The following is a 12,519-nucleotide window of genomic DNA, read 5'->3' as shown; positions in this document are numbered from 1 at the left end:
TGAGCTGTGCCCTTACAAGCTTCCGAGATATGTGCCAATGAGGCTGTTTGCATTAGAATACTACAGGCAACTTATAAACTCAGATTTGACTCACTTCCATAGCACTAAGAAAAGGGCACAACTGAAATTCAGAGACCGCCTAGGCCCCTTCATCATGAATAAGAAGGATGGTTGGCAAGAAGCTGACCTGATACTCAGTGATCAATTCAAGTTGAAGAAGAGTTTCTGGTGGGCCCCTTATGACCCGCTTGGTTTCATTAATGCCAGAAGGGTCAAATATAGGTTGACACCCTATGACCATTCCAAAAAACCAGACATTGAAAGATATGCCAACCAAGATGCATGGGCACCCGGAACTTTAGGTGAAGAGTTAACTCAAGAGGAGATTTTGGAACAAACTGCTAGAGATCTTGAAAAAACTCTTGACTTGGATTCTGATGACCAGGTATATTTCAGGCTGCCATACCAAGTCGAAGAGGGCCCATCTACAGCAGCAGCTTCACAAGCTGCCCAAGGGGCTTCTACATCAGCAGCAGTAACAGCCAAAGGCAAGGGACCGATGGAAACAAAACAAGAGACAGTTACTAAGCAGCCGGACACTTCAACAGAACAAATTCAAGGGCAAGCCCTTCCACAACAAAAAGAGGCAACCCAAATACCAGTTTTGCAGACTCCTGCCCATGAAGAGAGAAGCAGGAAGAGAGATAGAGAAGAATCCACACCTCCTAGTGGGTCTGTGCAGCAACCTGAGTCAAAAAGGAAAAGAGGGAACTCTCCAATTGAGGAGGAGGGTAGTGAAGAAATTGTGGAAAGCCCGAGAAGGGAAGCAAGCCTGCATACACCAACCGGCTCTGTTCAGCAAGAGAAACAGACACAGCAAGAGCAAGATATTCAACACGGCATGGAGGTATCTTCCTCCACGCAAAAGGGCAAGAAACCAACTAGCACCAAGGCCAGCTTTAAAGAAATTAAAGCTCAAAATGAGCTACTAAGAGTGCAACTATATGAACAATTTCTAAAGGAAACACCTGCCAAACAGGAAATATTTATGATAGCATATGATATAAAGCAAGAAAAGATGTTTCTGACCCATTTCAAGCCCAAGGTTCCGCAGCCACAGTCAGCAGCAGATTTCGTCAAGACAAGGCTAGAGGTTCTGTCCAAAGATATTCACCCTATGGACCAGATAGAGCTACACAAGCAGACAGCTGAAATGCTTTATGCTACCCTTGCAGAAAAGGCCACATTGGCCCATGAGCTAGGTGAATCTTTGAAGAATACCAACACTCAACTAGATTTTGAAAGATTTTCCTCCACAGCTAAGGATAATAGAATCAAAACATTGGAGGAAATCATTATTGATTTTGGGCATGATCCAAAGGATCCTAAGGGTGTGAGAACCCTTATGAAAAAGAAAGATGATGACATTGTTGCACTAAAAAAGAGATTGAGGCTGCAACCTACTGAGCATCCTTAAACAGGTGAACTGCAAAAGGAAAAAGAAGCTGAGGATCAATGGGATCTGATAATGAAATTAAACCAGAGAGTAATTGATTTGGAGGGAGATTTGGAGAAGGCACTACAAAGCAGGCAGGGAGAGTCGGCCTCCCAGCCACCTCAAACAATCCCAACTGTTGCTGCCCTTTCAGCAACAGTAACCCCTCCAATTATTACAGCAACTACAGCAACTACAGAAACCACAGCGGCAACAACAACAATTCCTGAGGCCAGCATGAGCATGGACGAATTAAAAAGAGCTATCAAAGAGGTAGAGCTTTAGGCAACAGAGATCAGACAAGCCAGAGAAAAATTGGCTGAAGTAGAAACAAAGTATGACAAGTCCAAAATGATAGTGGGTGAGAAATCAAGAGAAATCAAGGCCCTAAAGGATAGAATCAAATCATTAGAGAAAGAGTTATCGTTGGACAAGGCCTTTGCTGAAATAAAAAAGCTTCTGTGGGCCAAAATAAGTCAGTCAATCACTGGCCAATGGAGGTCAATTCAGGGAATACATGAGCAGGTGGAACTTGTTGGCCGTGCTAAACATGAAATCCAGAGAGCCAAGGTAGCATTAGGTAATATGCCTGATCAGGCCAACAAAATGATCAATTTTCTGAATCATCAGACTAGGGAAGAGCTGGCAGCACTCAATATCATGAACAGAACAGATGCCATACTGACAGCAAAGAGTGTGCTCACACTGAGAGGCTTTGTACAAACTCTGGAGGCGAGGTGTCTGGATATACAAAGGGATCTCGACAATTTTGACGTGAAGATTGCTGCATTACAAATTAGAGGATTGCTAAGCCTGCTGACCAGTGCTGGGAGATTATTGACATGTGACCAATATACTACCAGACTCAATACTTTTGTCACTAATCAGCTTACTGCTACATCAAGTTCTACAACAGAGACGGGACCACCTACAGGGCAGACACTTTACGACAAGCTGTAGGGCTTATTTTACCTAGAAAATGAGATCATTCATCTGTTTGAGATGCCGCCCAGCTACTACAAATACACAGAGGTCGATGAAACACTGGTCAAAATACAAAGGCATCAGTTGCCTTCTGAGAACTGGTGGCGGGAAATGTTGGCGGTCTTGCCCAGGTAAGCGTCAGTTGTTCCTTTTTGTTTATTTTTACATCACAGTCAGCTACAGGTCATCATCAAGCACAGGTTAAAGTAAGAGGGCACCGACAGAGCAGTTAAAGAGCACGATGAACCGGCTGAAGCGGTCGCAAAGAAATGATGATGGAACGATAAGCCTAGGAGCGCGGATTTTTGAAAGTACAATGCAGCCGACTTAAGCATAATCAAAAGTCAATATTTCCTGGCACAAAAGAACAGCTGTTACATATGTATTTATTTCAGCATTTACTCTTCATCAACCACTCCTTGAGAGTTGGCAGAAAAGTTATTAGCTATTAACTTCTTGTCTAGATATTTTTGTATCCAATTTTTGTATAAATACCGCCCTCTGCATTGTTAAAAGGGTTGGTCGGCTAATGTGCCTCAAGAGAGACTCGCACTGTGTATCTGAAACTTTTCTATAATCAAAGACTGCTCAAAAGTCTGGAGGACAATGGTCTGCGCCGTGTGTAATGGTTGAAGATATGAATATGGAATTCTTGCACTGCTGTATGAAACAATAAGTGTTCCCTGTCTCTATTATTTCATCTCATATATGCTCAAATCACAGAAAGAAAGATTGGTTTAGAATTTGCATGCTCGCACTCTATGCTCAGTTTCTGTGGTTTCTTAATGTTTTCCTCCTGATTTAGGGATGAATATGAATTCCTTTTTGGCTCATGTTTAACCTTTTCACATATGAATGATTGTTAGCTAGGAATTCTTAATTGCTCCTGGTCAAGGTCCTTTCAACTTCCCTCTGCTGAACATGTTTGAGAGATTCTTAATTGCCTCTCATGCCTCAGCTTTCACTCCACTCTTTATCTTTAAAGATTATTTCATATGCAGTTACCTTGCTCCACGTTTATCTTGTGACCAAGAAAACACATCAGCACTCCTGTTCTTTGACTCCACGCCCAATGGTTTGAAAACTTACCAGACTATGTCTTGCTTCTCTACTTGAAGGCACCATCCTTCCCACCAAAAATAGAAACCAAACCCTTGAAACTAATAGCTAGCCTAAAATCATTTTCCAAACAAAGCTAAATCAGAAAGAGAGAGCCCTCTCTGACTGCAGGTGGGCTAGAACCTGCAGTCCAAAGTTGGTTTGTGGTTACCTCGGCCGTATCCTTTCCGGAGCTTAAGGACAACCTGAGTGATAACACCACCATAAAAAATGAATAGAAAACTATTTTGTTTTTTTCTCTACAAGTCTCAAAACTTCAACAGTCTATCACACTTCAAATATGTCCTAGAGAGTCTAGTATTGTCTTTGTTTAGATGTCTAAAATAGACTTAAAATTGGTTGTATAAATCTGCATATTACATCCATATACTGGTGTGGGTTTCCTTCATCATAGCTACCCTAGTGCCATGGCATGTGGCTCAGAGCATTCCCTTTACCCCCATTTTGTTCCATCATCATTTCACATCACACATGTGATTTGATGGATGGGTTTCCTTCATCATAGCTACCCTAGTGCCATGGCATGTGGCTCAGAGCATTCCCTTTACCCCCATTTTGTTCCATCATCATTTCACATCACACAAGTGATTTGATGGATGTATCATGGACCTGTCACCCTCTTATAGGTTGAAACCACCTAATAGGGTCCTTTATGAACCTCTCTTGTTGAGCTTGGTAACACCTGTACATTTTAAATCCCATTTAGAAGGGCATTCCACTATGAAGTGTCCACTTTTTCCCTTGGTTAGTAAGCTTATTTACTTAATTACATTGATGGATTGTCATATTGGAGGGTGAGGAGGACACATTGGATGTTAGACAGGATTGCAAGTGGGTCTCCATTTTGAACTTGGTCTCCCTATACGGGATCCAAGCCCTCCAGTGGGTCATAATGGCACTTGAAGGGTGAGCGTTGAGAGCCATGGGCCTCCACCATTGCAAAGCATTGATTGTCCCACTATGGGCTTCTTCAACACCACAAATTGTTTGTTCATGCCCCAACAACATAGAGATGATGTGCTTGGACCATGTTTCCCAACTGGCCACACATTCACACCCAACACATGGCAACTAATCCATGGCCTAAAGGAGGTTTTGTCTCATCCGGAGAGACATGGGAGGGCTTGTGTCATCTTCATGCCCTCATTAATGGAGCATTGACTTGATATTGAGCCATTTGGAGATGCATGAGACCCATTTGGAGTCCACATAGCCTAAATAGGGATTTGGAGATGTTTTGCAACATTTTGAGGCCATGTCCCCCTTCTTTATTGATTTGGAGGCCCTCTCCCACACTTTGAGCACAAGAGGCCTCAACACTAGCCTTGGAGAGCACTTCGCATGGATGACATCATTCCTACGTGAGCTAAAAATGAGATTAAATATTGATTAATTGTTAAGTTATCTTGGTTGTATTGTAACCAACGGTCTTCACACCATTTGTTATGTTTTAGGGGCTTCATAATTAGAAATTTGAATTTCTAGAGTTTGTATAAATACATGACACCTAGTATCCTTACAAACCATCATACTTGGGATTTTCAATAGTCTCATTAGAGGATTTGGACCTGCAATTTTGGAGAAGATTTGGATGTTTTTGGGATGCACTTTGATGTATGGATTTATTGCTATATTTTTGGTGCTTCTAGATGCATTGTTGATGGATGGCTATACTTTATATTGTCTAGCAAGTGCTTTTTTCCTATCAAATATCTTTATGTAAATGTTTAATGCATGGAATTCCTTCTCATAGTGAATATTTATTCCCTAATCTACTTGATATGGTGTGAAATTGTGATCTTTGGAAGTTTTTCATGTGTTACTCATTGATGATATGAAAAGAATGTTCCTAGTGGGAAATTTTTTATAATTTATCCATGAAACTCCATTAAGTAATGCTAATGAAGGTAATTGTTGAAAGGGGTAGTGTAATGTTACAAACTTAAATAAATAGTGATATGCAAAACAAAATCGATTTGTGACATAGGAAATTAAAACAATCAACAAATGCTTATTAAAACTCCAAAAGTGAGAACCAGCTAAGCCATTTTATTAATGAAATGGAGCAAGTACAATAATATGGAGAAATGAACCTAGGCTTGCCTCAAGGGCAAGTTTGACTCGACCCAGGTGATAAAACAATAATCTCGAAGCTGGAAATGACTGCTCCTCTAATGCTCTACATTGTCCCCAGAAACTACACTGCTTGATGGAAAGGAACTGCAAGAAATCCAATCTCTGGTGCTCAGAATATGCTAAAACTTTATATCTGGGATCCTTGTCAAAAACCTAGAAAGGGTTTGGGCTGAATCCAAACTCCCAAATTTGGCCTCCAATATTCCCTATGCCCTCCAAGCTGCTCCAGAAAACAACTTGCAAAGAACCCCAACGAAATCCTCCTCCCAAGCTCCACAAATGAAGCAATCTCCTCCTCAAATACTTCCCTTAACCTCCCTAGCAAATTTCAGCCTCAAATATTAATACTCTACCTCCCACGTGTGCACCAAGTGTTGCCTCTGCGCTGGCCCACGAAGTGTGAAAGTCACACTTCAAAGTACACTCCTCCAGCTCCCAAACTCTCCAAAGTGACAACAAATTCCTATGCTTCCTATCCAGAAACTCTCCCAACCAAACTCCATTGCAAGACACCACAAGCAAACTCAGCCTCCTCTTCACTGCGTCCTCCAGTAATACGCACCACCTGGAGGTGAATGCAATTGTTGGAATCGCTTCCTCGTACTCTTTGTTTATGGCAAGTTAAATTTCAAGTTGGTCATCATCAACTGCATTAACAAAAATCATGCTAGAAATTGGATCACATCAATGATCAATGTTTTGAACAAGTCTAGTGTGATGTCAAATATACCGTCCACATCCAACAAAAACACCAATAAAATATATATGTTGAGAATCCCACTGATATGTTGATCAAGCCTCTCAAGGCATATGGCTCATTCACCCTTTGACCTCAATGACAATTCTTCCAACAACTAGAAGGACACATGCATGAAATAACATTGTAGGGTAAAGGAAATCTAGTGCGTGGTGGATTTACTTCTAAAGAAAACACAAGAAAATTGCAAACAACAACAATTCAATGCAAAAAAAATTAATGCATGCTATATTAATGCCTAACTTGGCTTCCATAGTAATGTTCCACATTTGAATGGACTTCCCAAAAGATTGCATTCTGTTTATATAATGGTTCATGCATCTCCAATAAAACGTAAAAGCTAGATGCCAAAGGTGTTTGTCATATGTTACTTATGAATGCATAGATAAGATTGGTGGACTTCATATATTCTCATTGCAATGCTGAATGTTGAATCTAACTCTTCAATTGTCCATGAATTGAGTTTTAACTCATTGAGATCTCTGTTTCTACATAATGGAGCTCAGCAGCCGCATAACACTTTCAGTGTTATTATTCATTAATTTTTGTACCTCTTGAATTGGAATTGGGTTAGGTAGCTACATAGCAACTTTGAGTTTTATTCCAAGTCTGGGTACTTGTCTATGATTTCTGGCACATAGTCCTGAAAGCATGAGAATACGCAAGAATAAACTATTGGAATAAATACTCATTTCATTATAAGGACTTCTCTTACGTTGATGTCACAGTGTCAACAAGGACATTTGTAGATAAATTGACACAAAGAAACAAGCAATCGAATTCCCCTATAATGAACTTAACTTTCCATATGCCTAAAAGCAGAGGCAATAGCTATCTGGAATCTGATCCATGAAAATTCCCATATTATCATCCTATGCTTAGTAGTGCTTACAAGGAAATGGGTTGGGCATGTGTTTAAAGTCTGTACAATAAAAAAACACCCAGTAGTCTGAACAGGCAATAGGATATCAGTTTACCCAGTCAATCTAATAATGTAGCACATGTGGACTCATCTTGAGATTGTTTCCTTGAGTTTACTGGTTGTTTGACTTGTTAAGTGAAGGATATTCCCTTGGATTATGTGTAATCAATGGGCCGGGATCTTGAGCACTAAGGAATGAGATGATGAGGTTGCAACTTTTCACATATTACAAAAATACGTCAATATATGGCAAGATCTTCTGTGTGCCTAGTGGTAAAGGGAGTAAAACTCCATTGGCACGAGAAGACACAGGTACAATAGATAATGAAGATGACCAGTTTTTTCTATCTTACTGAGGCAGAGACCCAATTGTTGCCATAGAAGTTCAACAACTAAATTTAGACTCTTGATTATAATAACACTTTCATCCTTTTCCTTGTTAAGTGAGGAAGCAAGAGAGCTCAAGTCCTGAAGTACCCTGAGAATTGCAGCATTAGACATTTTACTTGAAAGAAGCATGGTGTTTTCCTCAGTAAAAACACTAGATTTCACTCAATGCAACCTTTCTCAACTGTTTAATAGCATTTGGCAATTTGGTGATGAAAATATGTCAATGAGGAGGTGCCAGTTTCACTAACATAATCAATACATCTACAACATGAGAATATACAAGGTCTAACAAACCTTCGCATGCCAGCAAGGATGATAACAATCTAAACTCTATTCTAGCAACATTGACCAACATTGTTCATAAAATGCCGTGTCTCACCTCAGCACAAGCACAAAACCGAATCATCGCTGTGGTGTACGCTTGTGCTGAAGAAGCCACAAATATACATCAAAATGCAAGCTAACAAATGTCCTTGCTGACACTGTCTTTATGTCAAGCTATCTACAAATGTCCTTGCCGACATTATGACATCAACGTAACATAAGCCCTTACAATGAAATGGGTATTTATCCCAAGAGTTTATTCTTGCACATTCTCATGCTTTCAAGGCTTGCATATGTGCTAGAAATCATAGACAAGTACCCAGACTTGGAAGAAAACTCAAAGTTGCTATGTAGCTACCTAACCTAATTCCAATTCAAGAGGTACAAAACTTAATGAATAATAACGCTCAAAGTGTTATGCTGCTACTGAGCATGCAGGGGTCAGCAAGAAGAGAATTAGGTGAGAGAGAAGATGTTGGAGCAAAATAAAGATCATTGACATTACATAAAAAGTCATAGGAGTAAGATCTCTTGATTAGAGATCAATGATGGTTGGAGGACATGCGAAATGGTCTTGAACATGACCATCATGGTTTCCCAAATGTGGTGGTTGTGCAAATGCATCTTTCTGGTATGCTAGATCTTGCACAGAAAAATCTAATTCTGTGACTGTTAGTATGCCATGAAGCAACATAAGTAGATCTAGAGTTTGTAAAAAAAATAAGAAAATTTTACATCCAATGGATCTCCCTTTTCCATGAGGATTGTGACTCCAAGTGAGTTTGAACAAAATCATAACATAAAATAGTCATAACTTCCTCAATACTTTTCAAAATCACTATTATGATACCAATTCAGAAATGGCATAAAAATTTGGCCTTTGATGGCAGACTTCAATCTAGTTCCTAGGCAAGGAAAAAATTACCTTGCAAGATAGGGCTTTGATATGTATGGAAGGAAAACCTCTTGAGGGCATAACACCTACAATACTACACAAAATCACTATTATGACCCCAATGTGGAAATGGAGCCAAAATTATGCATCTTGCAGTTTGATTGTAATCAGGCACACTAGTGAAAAAATATGCACGTCACAATTTTTTGATGGTTGAAGGGAGTAGATCTAGTGGAAGTTGAAAAGTAAAAAACCTCAATGAGCCAAGGTATAGATCCCTTGATTGTAAAAACCCATCAGTGTTAGATCTAGTAGAGGTGTCAGATGGAAACCTTAAGAGGTGACTAGATCTACAGGCTGCAATCATTGTATTATAGCAACAGCTTGTGCACCCCTCTCATCTAATTTTGTAAATAACATAGAAGAGACCTATAGCTTGGAATTTGGATGGATTGAGTGCTTTGTCCTCTTTTGGAATTAGAGTGATGAAGATAGCCTTTATGGTTGGAAAGGCACCTGATATTTGGTGTAACTTTTCTTTCAATGCCTAGACCTCATTTTTAATGGCGAACCAAATGTGGTGGAAGAACTTTGTGGTGAAAACGTTAGGACTTGGATATTTTCTGGAAAACATATCCATGACAGTCAATTTGACATCTATTAAAGTGATGGGTCTCATGGGACTGGTGGCGTGTTGTTTCCAGACTAATTAGGGGATGTGTTTGGTGATCATGTGAATGGCAGTGAAGCCGTCCTATTTGAGTTTCACTGCCATTCCTTATTCACGGAGTTTTATGGTCTCCTTATTCCTACCATTGACTCCTCTTGGCAGCTGATTGTGCATGTACCTCCATGTGCATGGATTTATGGTGCTTGTTGGAGCATCCTTCGTGATATCCTTTATGTCTGGCAATGGAGTTTCTAATGAAAGCCCTAGAACTTTTCAAACATAGAGAGTCAACTTGCCTAAGGAATGGTCACCATCTTATCCTTCGGTTCTGACTTATGGATGGGCTTTTAACATAATGTGATGACCTTGCTTCATATGGAAAAATCATCTTGTAGCAATCTGACATTGGCTGCTTGGTTATGCTCGTGGCAGTGTTAGTTCATTTATGAAATTTGGCATGTGTTGTGGATGGCAATGATATTGCCCATCTCCTTAGAGAGTATACCTGAAAACTTTGAATACCCTCACTACAAGCACAAGGCATCATTCATGTTTTGGAAAATTACTTCCCTGCATATACCATTGTATAAATATCGCTAGTACAAATGCCAAACACGTTGATAAGCTTTGGAAATCCTTCCATTCACACACACACATTATTATTGCAGTTAAATATTGGCAATATAAATGCAAGGCATCATCGGTAAGCTATGGAAACTCTCCATTCACTCACACACTACTGTTACACCTAAATATTAACAATACACATGCAAGACACCATTGATAAGATGTGGAATTCGTTCCATTCACACGCGCATTGTCATTGTAATTAAATATCAGCAATGTGGGTACAAGACATTATTGACAAGCAATGGATATCTTTCCATTCACACACACATTGTTACTGCAATTAAATATCAGCAATCTAAGTACAAGAAATTGTTGGCAAGCAATGGAAATCCTTCCATTCACACACACAAACACTGTCACTGCAATTAAATATCAGTAATCTAAGTACAAGACATAGTTAACAAACAAAGGAAATTCTTCCATTCACACACACACTGTCATTGCAATTAAATATCAACGATACACATGCAAGTCATCATTTCTGAGCTAAGGGAATCATCTCATTTCTGTGCATACCTACTGTAATTACTGCTAAATTTGAACTCAAAAGTTTACCATTTACAGTCTTGAGGGCTGGGAAGTGATCTTTGTCTTTTAATGTAGAATGCGTTTCAGGATTCAGGCTAGAAAGTGGTGTCTGCATCTAACATTGAAAGTCAAAGACCTTTGAATACACTATGATGAGTAATACTTGTCATTTTCCATGTGCTCAGAGGAATACCTCTTTACTATATGTGTAAGGAGCTCAAATATTTGTACAGAAGTTACCTTCACTACTGCATATTTATATCAGAGACACCAATAACAATGCGGCACTTATCAGGAGCAGGGGATATTGCAGGGAATACTGGGAACAAAGCTGTATAGGTCTAGTGTACCTACAATCAATATGTCAGTTGGGACAAGTTTGTGTCATAAACAGACAACTTTCATCGAGATTCCATCAAACCTCCAGATATTATGCCAATGAGCCTTTTAATGCAATAAGTGGACACCATGAAAATGCTATGTATGAGACTTTTGAAGGATCAGAACACCTAGTGGCCTAGTCTTCAGACAACCTAAGGCTTCCCTTCTTCAAGGTACCCTCAACCACAGATCTTGCCTTATATCAATATTACTTAAGGGTAATACTATCCAGGATATCTGTAGATTTATCTTAGGGTTAAAACAACACAGTTTTAAATTTACCAGTCACACTCATGTTTACAAATTTATATCCATTAGTCTTCTCTACAAATTAGAACCTACACACACAAAAATGTAACCTTGTAACCATGCATGGACATATTTGGGCATCTCAGTTAATTAAACACTCAGCACAGTGTGGGCATTGGGGCAAGGTTTATGATTCTCCTTTCAACCATTGGCAACCAACAATGCAACTACCACCCCCTAGCTTATGCAACCTATCCCAATGTCCAGGCCAGTAATTCTAGAGGTCTTGTCCAAGAACAAACTCTCATTGTGTCCCTAAATGACTTCAGGGAGCGAGTTGTATCTTGCCATAAAACTCTAATCAGGATGAAAATTTAAAAATTGTTGATTATGTTGGGTTCTTGACATCAGATTACAGCTAGTGGCATACATTTCATTTGATTCAACTATCGAAAACTATTTTATTTGACAATCTCCTGAACTAGGGTTTTGCTTAATATTGGGCAATGTAAATTTTGCACTAAGGTTGAATTTCTTAGGGAAATAGCCCAGGTGATTATGGGCAGTGTGTTCATGTCGTCCATGGTTGATCACACTTGCAAGAGCATAGAATATTCAATTTTTCTGTTGAGAAATGGCAACAAGAAATTCCAGATTAAATTTGTCCTTGAATTTAAACTGATAATTAAAATAGAATTCTATTCTCATAGCAACTTGTAAATAGTTAATTAAGTTTAATTGGCTTAATTAACTTAGGAATTTCGAGTTGGAAGTCTTTTGAAAGTCATGTAAGTGTTGTCCCTAAGTTTTAAGGGTCCAGTATGAGTTTAGATTGAGTGGAACTAGATAACTCAGTTTACTGAGTTATAGACAATTAAACTAGTTTCTAACTGTTTGTTGAACTAGTAGAGGATTAGCAGTCAGTTAATGCACTAGTGTATCCATAGGTGCTACTCCAGTTAACTAAATATTCTCTCATCAAAAACTCATGCATGTTAGTTTTGAGAAAGACCCAGTTGAAACTAGAGTGCAGGGACAA

This window comes from Pinus tabuliformis, chromosome 1_1, assembly GCF_031772625.1.
Source record: "Pinus tabuliformis cultivar Carrire ecotype Pingquan chromosome 1_1, CPIR1, whole genome shotgun sequence".
Classification (NCBI taxonomy): domain Eukaryota; kingdom Viridiplantae; phylum Streptophyta; class Pinopsida; order Pinales; family Pinaceae; genus Pinus; species Pinus tabuliformis.
Note: the sequence above shows the minus strand (reverse complement) of the source record.